The sequence below is a fragment of the Adiantum capillus-veneris genome, chromosome 9, assembly GCF_014529385.1.
Source record: "Adiantum capillus-veneris isolate H3 chromosome 9, ASM1452938v2, whole genome shotgun sequence".
NCBI classification, from domain to species: Eukaryota; Viridiplantae; Streptophyta; class Polypodiopsida; order Polypodiales; family Pteridaceae; genus Adiantum; species Adiantum capillus-veneris.
In genome coordinates this window covers 131,313,491-131,330,782 of record NC_140939.1, presented here as the reverse complement: position 1 = coordinate 131,330,782, position 17,292 = coordinate 131,313,491, and positions in this window count along the sequence as shown.

Genomic DNA, 17,292 nt, shown 5'->3' with positions numbered 1-17,292 from the left:
AGAGGCGTATATTCAAAAGGTCAAACTATGTTTAATATGCAGGATTCTCATGTATGATATGGTGTCTACGAGGCTAGACATTACATTTGTAGAGGGAGTGGTGAGCTATTACATGGATAACCCTCGCAAGAAACATTAGGATGCAATGAAAGATATCCTTAGGTACAGGAAAGGTTTAGCGAGCAAGTGCTTACACTTTGGGAATAGTGATGTATCCATGGTTGGATACATAGATGAAGATAATGTAGACAATAGGAAGTCTACACCTGGTTATATGGAGATCTGTTAGGAAATAGGACGTAGCTAAGTAGATATTATAGTAGTTTACTTAATGTAGAGAGATAATTTTCACACCCGAGAGATTATAGAGTAGAGAGAGAGAGAGAGCACACATGATATATATGGTTCACCCAATGTGGGCTACATCCACGGGAAAGCAGCCACTCAATGGCATTAGTACTTCAAACAAGAAGTAGGTTACAAAGGGATTATACCCTTAATAGAGCTCCTGCCTTGCTTCATTCTCACCACCTCACACACACCTTGTTGCGTTAATGCACCATACTGTATTTTGTGTGTAGAAGAGGCCTCCTTTTATGGCCAAAAGAGCTGCCCTCTCTCATGAGAGGCAGCCGTGTGTAACCGCCCTTGTATAGACAAGTCCAAGTTGGACTCTCCAATGCGCCCATGTGTAGCCGCCTTTGAGAAAACAAGTCCGCCTTGAAGTTGGCCACCGGCCATTGAATTTGGCCATCGGCCATTGACTTCCGACCACCAGCCACCGGCCAACCGACCGGCCGTTTTGTGATTACTTTCCAGCCGTCGTCCGGCCATAATATTTCAATAAAAGGAATATTTCGACATGAATTTTTGGTTTTTCGACAAGTGATTTGTCTTCACGCACGATGGCTTCTCCTCATAACGAGGTCCTTACAAATGTGCGTTTTTTATACTAAAAATTACAAGGGGTAAATCAAGCTCCATACTTAACAATCTCCCACTTAAAGACTGATCTCCACACCAAACCTGTGTCCATCCTGGCTTCTTATCCTTGAATGTCAATTAAAGATGAGCAAACAACTTCTCCTTGTTGACCACCTTTGTAAACATGTCTGCAGGATTTTCACTTGTGTGCACCTTTCCTAGATTTAGTTGTCCCTCTTCCAAAAGAGTTTGTATGAAGTGATATCTCACCTTAATGTTCTTTGTCCTTGAGTGAAAGGCTGAATTCTTTGTAATATGAATGGCACTTTGACTATCAATGTACAAGACACAATTGTCTTGCCTGTATCCAAGCTCCTCTAATGTGGATGGGTTTCCTGACCTCACTGTTATCTTATTGCAGACATAGCGAGAACCACGAACATAATTGTCAATCCATGGGACAAAGATGACTCAACTAGTGCATGGAGGCTACAAGAGGGTGTCAATCTCTTGGAAAACAACAGATAAATCGTATCTAACTCAAGCTACACTCAAATGACCTAATCATCAAAAGCTAGTTGCTAATCGGCAAGAAAACATTATCGTTATAGCATCAAACGACATCCGAATGCTGTGAAACTTCTAGTACAAGTATATAAGACCTAAGCACACATGCCTATGGTCTCAGATCTCACTTTTGATGAGTTGTAAAAATGCGATTATTAACAACAGTGAGATTTTGATATAGTCGTTTCTGACCACGAATCCATCTAAATGCTTAGCAATGATGCCCCCATACCCCGCCTATACTTATTTTGTGATTTTCTAGCTTAAATTCCTACTTATGATGAAATTAGACCGCGGGTCGACGACGTCAAAAGCTACAGATTATCATGATATATTTACGTCAATGCGTAGAGCTCTTACTTGTGGTTGCAACACAACAAACGACACTGCAATGTGACAACCGACAAGGGAGATAGAAGCAAGAGAAGGAGAGAGGAGAGCATCGTAAGCTCACACTGTGTATTTCTTATGCAAAAACTTAGGTCCAAAGTTGCAAAAAGTGGGATCCACAACTTGCTGTATCTACAACCTAGGTACACTAACTGACCTATTCTTTACATCTTGGAACTTTTATTGAGCCCGTAACACGTTACAATTATCACAATGGCGAAATAAATCAGGTCATCTTCGATGTGCATTCATAAGGCTTCGATCTTTAGCAGCTTATGTTAACTGACGTCAGCTCAGTTAACATTCCCCCCTTTCGATTTTAGTGCCCGTCCTTGGCATCGTTGAGAAGTGTCTATGGAGGCAATGGAAGGTTTTGATTGGTTGTTGATGGGCTGATTGTTTTCATTTGTCGTTGAATTTGTTGATGGGGTTTATTGTGATGTAGCATCTTCATTGGTGTGAGAGATGATGTTGCATTTGTCCATTGTAGCAACATAATGGCGAGACTATTGTTTATTTATTATGAGTATGTACAAGAGAAGTAGAATGATGAGGATCTAAATTAGGGTCTAATACTTGGATGACCAAAGGGAAAAAACCCGGTGGGAAAAAATACCCTTGGGATATACACATTATTGGAGTATCGATTAGCATGGGAAATATTAATAAAGTACTAAAAGGACTATTTGTTGATGGATGTGGAGATAAAGGGGTAGAAAATATGTGGGTGGCATGATGAAACATTTGTTTGCCTGCTGTAGTCCGCTCAAGGTGCATAGGTGGAAGCAAAAAAGAGTGTCTAATGCATATGTCCAATGGTGGGACATCCTATATGCATTCATAGAAATGCATGGAAAACAATATGTTGTGCAAGAAAGATTTTGGGGGGTTCTTCAGAAAGATGGTGTAGCTATAAAAGCGCAAGACATAGCTTTGCAAGTTGGCACCCCTTTAAGAATGGTTTTCGTTGTCGAGGATATGTGCTCTCATTTTACTGTGCACTGTGCGTGAGTGTTGGACTCTACGACACTCCACCATATGTAAGTTAATAGACTTCGACTCTTATGCTCATCTCATCCAGCATGAGCGACATGGCTTAGATATGCTGAACTCTTCTAGCTTGATCATAAGCCTAATAACTACGACTTTTAGCACATAGTTTATCACGACTTGAAGCTTTGGGACTAATGCTTTGCTCATTATATGGCTCACCAGCCCGACCCTGACTATGCTAAAGAGTGTTTTTTGCACCCTGGTGATTTGACTTTTTACATTCTTGTGCTTACTACAAACATTTCTTCAGGTAAAAGCTTGAATCCTCAAAAAGAGGATTAGTGAAGGACCAAGTTGGCATTGAAGGTTTCTTTTGCCATACTTGTTTTATCGTCTTTGAATCAAAAGCTTTGTTGGTTGGATTGTCCTTCTTTGACTCCATTGTTCGTGTGATTCTCCAATTGGGCCTGTTGATAGAAGTCTTTGATGTTGTTGTAGGCCTTTGTTCACTGTCGACATATGGCTTTTGACTAGGAGCATTGGAAGACTTAGGAATCCAAATCTCTTGATGACCTTTGTAACTCCTTTGTTGACTTTTCTTAGCTCTAGGTCTTGTTGAGCTCTTGAGATCTTCATGCAGGTATGGAGTTGGCCTGTGGTTGATTGGTAGCCAAATCTTTGTATAATCTGTGTAGAATCCTTGTCTAAGAGGAGGAATCTTTATCCGTCGAGTTGTGGTAGACTTTAGCATCTTTCAATGTTGTTCTGTTGTATACCTGCTTCTTTGGTATCCTAGGATATTGTCGAGGTTGATACCTTGTGGGCCTTCTTTCTTAGAAGGGACTTGACGTTACTTCATATGCCCTTACCTGAGGTTTTGGTATCCATATCTGTCTGTTACCTCTATAGGAATCTTGTTCCTTTAAGCTCCATTGTGATGCTATCCATTCCATGTGTTTGTTTTTTTGTGTTGATTTCTTGTCTTTAATCCAAACCGCATCATTGACTTTGGCTAAATTTCTATGAACAAACACTTGCTTTACTTTCTTTTGATTTCTTTACTTGGGTTGATATATCTTTGCTTTTCTAGGTGTCTTCTTGAAGGTTTTAGTTGGGCCAACAATTGACTTGAAGTTTTGAAAGCCTGACTTGCTAGAAGTATCTGATCCACGAGGGTTATTCAATGTAGAGGCATATGCTATCACTCCTTTTGTGCTAATCGGTGGAGGGTCCACTTTGGCTTTACCTTTGTCTACAATATTTGTTGTTGATTCTTGTGACTTTTGCAACTCTAAATCTATCATTAATGGTATATGTATTTGTTGCTTGCAAGCACTTGGAAAAGAGAGTATCAACATTGTATCTTCTCTGTAGGCCTTGTGTTGGTCTAACCACTGATGTCCAAGGATGACATCTGCATGCATGTGTTTTGAAGACTTTATATGGAACTTTACCTGCTCTTCATGCTTTTGGATGCTAAGAATAGCAACCATGTCTTTTTGACATGTATGCATACCTAGCATTGTTTTGCTATCATGTTTACGTAAAGTGAGTTGGAGGATCCTTTGGATGTTCTCTGCAATTATATTGTACTCTACTTCTTTATCCAATAGGGCATTTCATCTGACACTTGCTCCATTTTTATTGTTGAGAACTATAGCTATTCTCATTGGAGGTTCTATTGAAGATTTATGTCCTGCTTTTGTCACGGTCTCATCTTGATCTAAATGTGTCTCTATGGAGCGTGGCCTAAGTTTCTGTTTTTCCAACTTGACTTTTATTAGTTGATTTAGCTGGCAATGTCTGCATCTTTGGACTTCCTATTGCTTCCTGGGTATCTACAATTTTGATCTTCTTTACTTCTTGTCTTGGTGGCATTCTCTACTCAATAGCTTTCATGGTTTCTCTTTGCTCTGTTTGATTTGCACTTCTTGATGCCTGATTTGATTTAAGCTCTTCTGAGGCTAAGTCCGATGGAGATGAATCATCTTCAATAATCTTTGCTTTGGCATTGGTCTCCATTTAAACTGTGCTTGATGACTTTGTGCTATCATCCGAGGGTGACCAGTCTTGGTCTTCATTCTTTGTTGTCTATGATGACTCCATCATGTTTGAACTCCGTATCTCTAACATCTTCTGGGCCATTGGCATTCCCACTATGATGTCGTCTGGTATATCCTGATGATCTGTGGACCTACATGAATGGCGGTGGAGATGATTCCACAACATTCTGCTCGTTTGTCTCTAGATATGCTCACAAATTCAAGAGCATCTTCCAACTGTGGTTGGCCACATTTTTTCCAAGTGCGAAAATACATGACATTCTTGTCTAAGTGAAAATCTAGCTTTACTTCACTTTGACAACTTTTCTTAGTTTTCACTGGTGATGTTGCACTTGATCTTCTCAAGATTTCTTTTTGTATTAAGTGCTTTTGTGGTGGCAGTGTTCGTGGGTTGAACTTTTTCTATATTGGCATTGTCTTGATCACCTGCTTCCGTTGATGTTGACTCGTATGACTATGATACTGCACCTTTTTCTTGCAACTGTTGAGCATTGTCTAGTTGCATTTGAGTAACTTTTGATCTTAAAGGATCCATTGTACTTTTTGGTAGAATCTGCCTCTTCGGAGGAGATTTTGGTGGTGACCATTAATTTTAACTTTTCTGTCACGTGTTCTGGCAGCTTGAGGCTTTGAATCATTTTTAGATAGTCCTTGACTTCAGTCGGGCCACAAGGTCATGAACTTGTTGGTATTCATTGCCATCTACATCTCGACATGCATATGTGAGCTTGGTAACATGAAATTGCTTGAACACTATCGGATTTTTCAGCTTTTGACTTTGACTTGTAGAGATCAACTGAAACTTTTGTCCCTCATGATCTTCATACATGCATTTTTTTGCATATTTTGATGGGATTTGGGTCAGTGGGAAACTTCCAACAACCACATGATCTTCCAGTGGTGTTTGCTTTGAAGGGGTCTGTTGGCTAGAAGTTCTTGGACTTCTAATTAGTGTAGCAAATTTTCCTAATACTAGAGCTGAGCTTGATAGATTTGCAGCTCCCCCCTTCCTAGGGTGATCACTATAGCCTTCTCCATTATGAGAGTTCAAAACGGTTTGGCTCTGATTTAGTCTCACCTTTTGGGATTGTGAAGGCACACTTTGGGTAGCACTGTTGATGTTTGGTATTTGTAAACCTTCTTCATAGTTTTATATGTATCCCCGTGAAACATGACAACTTATTCTCCAAGTCAAGCTATAGATAGCATTATCTTTGCCCTGATATTGTCTATCCCATGGGTCTCCTATGATATGAGCTTCTATGGTTTCTCAAGACCCATGGCATCATAGATTTTAAACTCTCGTCTATATCTACGTCTGTTTTGGTCAAAGTATATGTTCGTCTGGTCACAACGTCGAAGCTTGATTTTCGATGGAGGAGAGTTTGGCTCTGAACAGATTTATGGGTTCACCCGAGTAATATCCTTCAGCTCTATAGAGGTTGGGCTATAATAGATTCTATCCTCTGAAATGAACCATCCTTTTTCATTTATCACTGGATGAACTTCTATGAGCTGGGATGTGGGCCGTTCAAACACTGGTTGATCCTTTTTGTACAGTTGCCCTTTTTGTTCTACATAGTGTACATATGAATTATGTGTACCATGCAATGCTAATATCATTCTGTTTGATGTGTCCCTTAGACTCGTGAATGATTGCACACTTGTGGCAGTGATGAAAAATCATTTGCAAACCTTACACTCTTTCTTACCTTCAATGATAAATCTGGATTCACATTTCCAGTTTGCTCCATGTTTTTCTTGGCAATTGATGTGTCCCTGTTGTCTGGATTTCTTGGACAATCTTCATGAAAATGTCCACTTTTTCTTCCACAATCTGAGCAATATGCCATGACTGGTGGTATTTCATTTGGTTCTGTCATGTCAAGCTCTAGCTGAGAAGTTTCAACTTCTGTACCCGCCAAGTTGTCAGCATCTTCTTCAAAACATTGAGCATCAAGCTATAGACTGCTTCATCCTGACCTTTATACTACCTTTGACTTGGTTCTCCAATTAGACTTGCTTCTATTGGCTGATCTATTGGATCTTCCATTAATGGCTCTCGATTGTAGATTTGACCAATGTAATCCATGTACAATGATCCTGATTGCATATGCACTAAATAGATGCTTTGCTAGCTTGTGCAGTTCCGGATAACCTCTTGGATCCATCTTTTGTACTTCTATCTGCACCTTGTCTTTGAGCTTGCAATACCTAGCCCCACTGAAGTCTCTAAACATCTGGAAGTTCTATGAATCTGGATTTACTCTGATTAAGAGGATCGTGGCTCCTGTGCTACTTTTGCCACTCATAAGATACCTATGGCCTTTTGGATATGTATACAAAACCTTATCTCCATTGTAGCCATATAGCTATAAAATTTGCTATGTTGCAGTTGTGCATGTGTTGCTACTGCTACTGGCTAGCTTTGGTTCTCGTGCATTTGAACTCTCAGCTCAACTTGACTCCATGTCATCTTGGTCTCTAAGAAGTATCTCTTAGCAGATCCTGGTGTTGATTATCAAAATTACTCCTGCTTGAGTTTGATAAGACTACTTTTGCCAAAGTACTTTTGACAGTTGATTGCTTGTAGACTCACAAGAGTTGATTAACTCTAGCTCGAAAGTGTCAGAATTGAATGCAGCCTTTGAAATTATGAAAATCTAGGCCTTGAATAACCTAACCTACAATCCAATGTGATGTGTGCCCCGATTTGCAAGTTCATGCATGAAACTACTCTAATGGCTTGATTTTACTAAAAATCCGTTTCAAACTACACTTTTATATGCTCGATCCCATTTTGACAGGGTTTTGATCGTTCTCTCTAAGTGCTCAATTTTTTGCTAACTATTGTGATTGGTCTGTGTATATCACTTCAATATGAGCTAAGTGAGTCAGCAAATGAGATTTCCAAATTCTATCCTTGCAAAGAGCTAAAGAACTAATCTGCAACTTGAAAACTGAGTTATCATGTTTTAATTTTGATCCGATGGAACCCAAACTTGACCGATGACCTTGTATTATGTTGCTCTAACATTGTACAAGCTCAAAAGTCCAAAATCTTGTCTCTGGGGCTCAAAAGTAAATAATTGCAATTATTTACTTTTCTCAGTTTTTATACTTTTTAGGCTTGTTTTGCCATATAGACACGTTGTTGTAGTGTCTGGACAAGTTTCACTGAGTTTGAACAAGATTTGCCCAAATTATCAATTGTTTAGTGTCAGCAGACTCAGTTTTCAAGAATCTGGCTTAAGTCTCACTTTTGTGATCCAAATTTCACCAAATTTGATATGAGTAGTCTACTTCATGTGCTTAACACTGTGGTATACTCAATTGTGCAAAAAATCTCAAATCTGGGACAAATGTAAATAATTGCGATTATTTACTTCTGGGACTTTTTAGCATTTTTTGCCAAGATGTTGATACAAACAGGTAAAGTAACTTAAATTAAGCTCCCTACCAAAGTTTCACAAAGTTTGGATAAACCCTACTCAATTTGTCAATAATTTTGTGTCCGCAAACTGTCTTTACAAAACTAGCCACAATTCTCACTTTAAAGATCCAAATTTTACCAAATTTGATGTGAGTGTTCAATACAACATGATAAAACTTGTGGTATGCTTGGTTGGCCAAGAATACTTGAAAATTGGACAAAACTAAATAATCACGATCATTTACAATATGCCAAATTTTATCATATTTTTTTATCATTTGAGTATACATGTGTTAAACACTTTAAACTAAGCCTCTGAGTCAAGTTTCACAAAATTTGAATAAGATTTATCAAGTCAAACTCAATATCTCAACAATCAGTACAGATTTTAGTTTTTACCAAATTTTTGGTCTGTTTTGTGATCCAAACTCTATGAGCCTTCACAGAAGATGTTTGTAATCATGCGTAAAGCCTCTGGTATCAATCTTGAGCAATTTTGAGTTAAAAGTAAATTATCGCAATTATTTACTTTCGGCCTAAATAAACAATTTTTGTAATTTTTTCACTGGTCAGTCTTTTTGTGATATGCTTAAAGCCTCTGAGTCAAGCCAAAACTTTTAGCGTAAATTCTCAAGAAAATGTAAATAATCTGAGTGCAAACTCTTGAAAATTTACCTCAAATGCATCCTTATGCTTACCCACTGGTTCATACAACTTTTATGAGCATAATCTTCAGCTCGATTCAATGGTTGACAGTCTTTTGGTGTTGTTTCAAGACGTAGACCTAAAATTCTGCAACTTCACATAAACAACTCATAGATAATTCTTTTGGAGTGAGGAATGATTTGAGATCCCACCTCGGATTCTACTTACCCTACTCCTAGGTTCTGTTGTAATTGGGTTGTGGAAGGTGTCCACATAACACTTGTTTTCTAGTTTTTTATGGTTTCCTCAGCATTGATCTTAAGACTTGTCTTGTTCATCAGTCATTCTCAAAATCCTAACCTAATCCTACAATCCTACAAGGTACTTAGCAAGTACCCAAGCTACCTCTACAGAACAAAAGACGACACTCTTACGTTATGCGGTTTTAAAGAGAAATTTTAACTCTAGGTGATCCTAGAGGAATTTAAGGAACAACTACACTAGACGCGCTTGTTTTCCCTAGTTTAGGTCTATTCATCCCCGACAACGACGCCAAATGTGGATGTGTTTCCTCACCTCACTTTTATCTTTTTGCAGATATAGCGAGAACCACGAACATAATTGTCAATCCATGGGACGAAGCTGACTCAACTAGTGCATGGAGGCTACAAGACGGTGTCAATCTCTTGGAAAACAACAAACAACTCACATCTAACTCAAGCTACACTCAAATGACCTAAATCATCAAAACCTAGTCGCTAATCGGCAAGCAAACCATGATCGTTACAGCATCAAACGACATCTGAATGCTATGAAACTTCTAGGACAAGTATATAAGATCTAAGCACACATGCCTATTGTCTCAAATCTCACTTTTTGATGAGTTGCAAAAAATGCAATCATTAACAGCAATGAGATTTTGACCTGGTCATTTCTGACCACGAATGCATCTAAATGCTTAGCAATGATGCCCCCATACCCCGCCTATACTTATTTTGTGATTTCCTAGCTTAAATTTGTACTTATGATGAAATTAGGCCGTGGGTTAGGCCGTGGGTCGGCGACTTGAAAATCTACGAGCTATCATGATATGTTTACATCAATGCATAGAGCTCTTACCTGTGGTTGCAACGTAACAGACAAAACTACAATGTGACAACCGACAAGGGAGATAGAAGCAGGAGAAGGAGAGAGGAGAGCACCGAGAGCTCACACTGTGTATTTCTTATCCAAAAAGTTAGGTCCAAAGTTACAAAAAGTGGCTTATATACCTTAGCCAAGGTGTAAAATGTGTAATGTTCTGGTGCCCAAGACCTTTGAGGCTCCACAACTTATTGTATCTGCAACCTAGGTACACTAACTGACCTATTCTTTACATCTTGGAACTCTTATTGAGCCTGTAACATGTTACAATTATCACAATGGCTAAATAAATCGGGAAATTACAATACATGTCCATTTTGAAAAAATGTGAAAAGTGTGTAACTCCAATCTTCACTGCTTCTTCATATTCATCTTCGATGTGCCTTCATAAGGCTTCGATCTTTAGCAACTCCTGTTAACTGATGTCGGCTCAGTTAGCATCCAAGAATCTATGAAGCCACAAAATCTCTTGGCTTGCCTCCGTCATTGCTACATATTCTGCTTCCGTGGTAGAAAGTGAGACCACTTTTTGCATCTTTGAAGCCCAACTTATTTATGTGCCGCCAATCGTGAAGACATAGCCAATAGTGCTCCTTCGAGTGTCCTTGTTACCTTCCATATCTACATTATCATACCCTTGTAAGAAAATGTCAATGTCTCCAAAATACAAAGCATTTGTGGTTGTCCCCTTTAGATACCTAAGTATCCACTTCATAGCTTGCCAATGCTGTAACATTTAATGCACTAGTAACTTGTGTGTAGCAGAAATTGATAACATAGTGAGCATTTCATTAAGAACAAGTTCCTAATGAGCATAGAGGGAGTACTTAATTTGAGAAAGCAACATAAAAATTTACATCTAGCTAATTTGGCATCGACAATATTTGAAAAGAGAGAGAAATAGAACAATTGACAACAGTTGAGGACCAGATTTACATGGAGCCGGTCCCCCCTCCATAAAGGCTTTGTATTGTAGCTTCTCCCATCAAAGGAGACTTTTGTACAATACAATTCTTGTGTTCCTTGACAAAATTAGTTGGTGCAATGAAGATGGAAGCTTCATGCACCAAATTATGCTTGGAAAACACACCTAGTGTCCCTAGCCTCAATCCCAAGACCTCACACACCTTCAAAAATGGTGAGAGCTAGCAGGGAATGAGGATGGTTGAGAGGAAGAAGATGTATCTTACAAGAAAGAAGTATTATCCTCACATAATCACTCTAATTAGCATAGCTTATCTTAACAATTAGCATGGTAGAGGAGATGAGCATGCCATTGAAGATTGGCTCTTGGTTGAATTTGCATTCCATAGCCAAGAGTTGTTGGTGTAGGCCTCTACTTCTTAATGCTTGGAGAAGGAGATGGAGTTCTTCTTGCACACATGAGTTGTGTGTGTGTGTGTGTGTAGCAATGTGTTAGACTAAAATTGCCCACTCTCTCTCTCTACTTGGTCGACCCCTCTTGCTTTTTCCTCTTGCTGGCTTCCCATTGGCTCCTGCAAAGCTTAGCCAATCAAAATTAGAAGCATAATTGATAGCCTTGTGACATGTGTCCCCCTTTCCCCTTTTGTGAGAGCTTTAGGTAATTAAATAATTCATTTAAACTCTCATTGGACCTTTTAGTCTTTTGGCCAATAGGAATTAGGCAAGCCATTAGGTTGCTGAATGCTCATTGGACCCCTTGGTAGACTTTCCAATAGTCTTCTAGGGAGCTTAATTTCTATTGGTTATTTTATTAAGTATTTTTAAATTGATTAGACTTTTTACTCTAGCCTAATTCTCATTGGTCCACCTCTATGGCCATCCAATGGGATTTGAGGCGAAGTTGGGAGCAACTGGCCTAGGAGCCTGCCATGTGTCCATTCTTCCCTTTGGGGAGAGCTTGGGTGTGTGTGTGTGTGTGTGTGTGTGTGTGTGTGTGTGTGTGTGTGTGTGTGTGTGTGTGTGTGTGTTTCTCTCTCTCATCCCCTAGCATTAAGGCTCGCCCCCTCCTTCCTAGGGATGTGGGAAGACTTTTTAGTCTTCACATGACCATCCAATTTTCCCCTACTTTGGCCATTGGACAATACAATTAAATTTAGGAATTTTAGCCTATGAAAGTTTTAATGGAGCTGAACCTTAGGTCTTTTAAGCCCCATTGAAGCACATTGATCTTTTGCAGACTGTCCCCTTTTGGATCCCTATTTTTCCTCCTTTGGATCCCTGACAGAGACCGTTATGGCAGCCTTACCAATATTCTAGCTTTTACACCCCTAGTACTTCCCCATATTAAATGATCAGTTTAACATGAGAAAAATCATTTGGGAGAATTAGATATTAGTTTTTATGACAAATGCTCTTTACCTAGATTATCCATGAACCTACTCACAACTCCCACTGCATGTGCAATATCTGGCCTTGTCCAAACCATAGCATACATTAGAGAACCTACCACTGAAGCATATGGAACTTTAGACATATAAGCTATCTCCTCTCGTGTCTTTGGACACATATCCTTGGTTAGTTTAAAGTGACTAGTCAAAGGTGTAGAAATCGATTTTGCATTTTGCATTACAAACCTTTCTAGTACCTTCTTGATGTAATCCTCTTGAGATAGCTTTGTTGTAATTTTTGTCTTGTCCCTTGATATCTTCATACTAAGTACTTGCTTTGCAACACCTAAATCTTTCATTGAAAAAGATTTAGACAATTCCTCTCTTCTAGGTCTTTGATATCTTGCATGTTAGCACTTGCAATTAGCATGTCATCAACATAAAACATCAGGATGATGAACTTCCCATCCCCAAATTCTTTGTGTAGACGCAATGATCTGAGTTGCATCTTTTGAATCCATGATCTAGTATTCATCAACTGAACTTCAAGTACCACTATCTTGATGATTTCTTTAGACGATACAAGCTCTTCTTTAATTTGCATACCATTTTCTCCTTACCCTTTACTTCGTACCCTTTTGGTTGAAGCATGTAAATTTCCTCCTCCAAATCACCATGAGGGAATTCCATATTTACATCCATTTGCTCAAGATTTAAGTCATGAGCAACTACAAGGCTTAAGACAAGCCTAATTGCGTTCATTTTTGCAATAGGAGAAAATATTTCATTGAAATCAATACCTTTCTTTTGAGAAAACCCTTTTACCACAAGCCTGGACTTGTACCTTTTCTTCCCATCTTCTTCTTCCTTCAGCTTGTCCACCCATCTATTTTGTAGTGCCCGCTTACCTTTAGGCCTTTAGGCAACTCAACCAACTCCCATGTTTGGTTGCAATGTAATGAGTCCATCTCCACTTGCATGCTCTTCATCCAGTCTTCTTTGGATTCGTGTTGCATAGGTCCTTCGTATGATTTTGGCTCTCCAGAATCTGAGAACTAGAGATGGTTGAAGGAAGGAACGAACCTTTCTGGAGGTCTACTTGCTCTTGTAGATCTTTGGGGTATAGGTTGAGGCTCCTCGTTCTATTGATGTTGTTGCACATTGTCACGATTTGAGTCTTCACCGTCCTCAAGCTCCATGTACTCATCACCTGTATCTTTTGTTTGTTTTCGTTGAAAATTACATCCTACTTCTAAATATTTTACCATCTTCAGAATTCCATAGGCGATACCCAAAGTCACCTTCTCCATAGCCAATAAAGAAACACTTTTTGGACTTTGCATCTAGCTTTGATCTTAGGCTTCTATCTATGTGTATGAAATCCTCACACCCAAAGACTTTGAGAAATGCATAATTCACTGGTTTACTTTTCCATGCCTCTTTTGGAACTCCCCCATCCAATGTCGTTGAGGATGACCAGTTGATTAAGTACACAGATGTACTTACCGCTTTCGCCCAAAGTTCAAGCGATAGACTTGCATGTAGCCACATGCTTCGTGTTCGTGCTCGCTCCATAAATGTTCTTTTCATTGTTTCTAAAATGCCATTTTTTTGAGATGTCCTTGGGGTTGTCCTTTGTCTCCAAATGCCATTGTTAGCACAAAATCTTTCAAAAGCTTGACTGCAATATTCGCTTCCATTGTCGGATCTGAGGTATTTAACCTTGGTACCTACTCCATTCTCCACAAAGGCTTTCTACCTTTGAAATATGGAAAACACATCGGATTTATTCTTCATTACATAAACCCATGTTTTTCTAGTCGCATCATCTATGAATGTTACATAGTACAACAAGACACCAAGGGATGGTGTAGTTGCAGGACCCTAAATATCAGAATGGACCAATTCAAGTTTTTTATTTTTCTTTCATTTTTTGATTTTTGAAATGTTACCCTCTTTTGTTTATCGTAAATACAATCTCACAGAATGCTAAGTCCACTTCTTTCAAACCTGGTAGAAGCTTCTTTGATTGAAGGATTTCCATTCCTTTTGCACTCATATGCCCTAGCCGATAGTGCCACACCGCACTCAACTTCTGTAGCTATTGCACAAGTTGAAGATTGCGTGCTAAGTGTACCAACCTTTTATCATTTGGCAACCACCAAAGATCCCTTTGAGATCTTCCAACGTTTGTTTCCGAATGCAATGTTGTGACCTTCATCGTCCAGTTTTCCTAAAGAGATCAAATATCTACAAAGAGAAGGAATATGCCTAACATCTTTAAGCTTCCATTCATTTCCATTAGCAATTTTGACACAAACTGTATCTTTGCCGACAATTTCACAAGCTTCATCATCTCCCAAGTATACATAGCCAAAATTATCTTTGGTGTAATCTTGGAAATGTTGCTTGTGTAGTGTCACATGGAATGAAGCCCCGGAATCTACTATCTAGGAATTAGACACATTGTCTAATGAGATAATTAGAGCATCTTGCTCTATTTTACCTTCCACATTGGCCTCTGATGTTGGCTGTTGTCTTAAGACTCCGACTCCTTCTTCTTCTTGGACCAGCAATCCTTCTTGATGTGGCCCTTCTTGCAGTAGTTCCAACATTTGAGGACTGACTTTGTGCGTGCCTTGCTCTACCTTGACTGATCACGACCCTTTTGGTTTTGAACCTCTCCTTCAATCTTCCCCTCATTTTTGCTGACAGTGCTGCACTTGATGATTCACCTATGCTTTTCCTTCGCATTTCCTCACTTAGGAGAACACCCACAACATCATCAAACTTAAGAGTCTTTGTGCCAGAGACAGAGCTACTTACAACCGTCACAAGACTATCCCAACTATCCGGTAGAGATGATAGTATAAGGAGGGCTCGCACTTCATTGTCAAAATTGACCTTCACCGACCAAAGTTGACTTATGTTGGTGTTAAAGTCATTCAGGTGTTCTGTAATTGAACCATTCTCTACCATTTTTAGATTGAACAAGCACTTCATGAGAAATACCTTATTGGATGCCAATGGTTTCTCGTAGAGGCCGTTAAGTGACTTCATCAAGTCCTCCGTGGTCTTCATCTTCAAAACGTAAAAGGACACCGTTGATGCCAAGATTAGCCGGATTGTTCCTAATGCCTTTTGGTCAAGGAAATCCATGCTTCATCTGCCATCATTGCGGGCTTCTTTGCAAGACCGTCTAGTGGCAAATAAAGGTCCTTCTGGTAGAGAGAGTCTTCAATCTGCATCTTCCAGTGTTGTTAGTTTTTTCCATTGAACTTATTGATCTTGAGCTTTCCTTCCTCCGCCATTACTCCCACTCAATTCAAGGAATCCTTTCCTTGAGATAATTTAACTACAAGAAAACCTTGCTCTGATACTAGTTGTTAGGAAATAGGACGTAGCTAAGTAGATATTAGAGTAATTTACTTAATGGAGAGAGATAATTTTCACACACGAGAGATTATAGAGGAGAGAGAGAGAGAGATAATTTTCACACACGAGAGATTATAGAGGAGAGAGAGAGAGAGAGAGAGAGAGAGAGAGAGAGAGAGAGAGAGAGAGAGAGAGAGAGAGCACAATATATGTGGTTCACCCAATGTGGGCTACATCCACAGGAAAGCAACCACTCAATGGCTTTAGTATTTCAAACAAAAAGTAGGTTACAAAGGGATTATACCCTTAATAGAGCTCTTGTCTTACTTCACTCTCACCACCTCACACACACACACCTTGTTGCATCAACTTCACAATGCACCACAATGCATTTTTTGTGTAGAAGAGGCCTCCTATTATAGGCCAAAAGGCATGACCTCTCTCATGAGAGGCAGCCGTGTGTAGCCGCCCTTGTGTAGACAAGTCCAAGTTGGACTCTCCAATGCACCCATGTGTAGCTGTCCTTGAGAAGACAAGTCCGCCTTGAAATGTTGGGGCATGCTACAATTCAAGTCTCATCTCATTTGGTTGAGCTGACAGGCCGCTATGGTCGATTTTTGGTCGTAGGTCTTCGTGCACTGCTCGGATTCTAAGGTTTTCTCCAGGGGTTTAGACTAGCTACCGGCCATACAAAATGGATCATTGATAAGTATAGAACTTATCCTCATGTCTCGTGTGAGACGGCGCTGAAAAAAGAAACTGTGGACTCCAAAAAATGCGTGCGAAGAAGGCCGAAAAGCTCTCTCTCCAAAGGCGACAAGTGGAAATGAGGTGATTTTAGCTTACCTTGGGTATCTATACTTGGACTTCCCAAACCATTTTTCCCCAAATTCCTCTGTTAGTTCTACTAGGCCGTGAAATCTATGTTAGACTCAAAAATTTCCCCAATCGGATTCATGTAGCTCATTCTGCAAGAATTCTGCAAAAGTAGGTATGGCCGCCTAATTTAGGCTTCCCGCTTCCATCTTCCAATTTGATTGAAAATTTTTGTGCCTGTCCGCCTTGTCTTTTTTATCATCAACGTATCTTCAGTTTTTTCATCTGAGCTCCTTTGCTATTTATTATTAATTTTTGACATGTTTATTGAAAAAATCAAAGAAAATAACAAAATGCGCTAAAAAAGAAAAGTAAAAATCCAATAATTAAAAATCCATTGAAAACACAGCTTTATTGATTTTTGTTGGATTTCTCCATTTTTAAGTCTCAATATCAAGAAAAATGATAAAAAAACCAAAAAGGACTATTTTTTATGATTTTCTGGGAGTATGTACACTATTTATACTCATCGGAGAGATATTATCAGTAAATTTTCCCTGTTGATGATTTATAAGGACATTATTAGGTATTTTTACAAGAAATCACACGTTAACATCAAACTTTTTCCTCC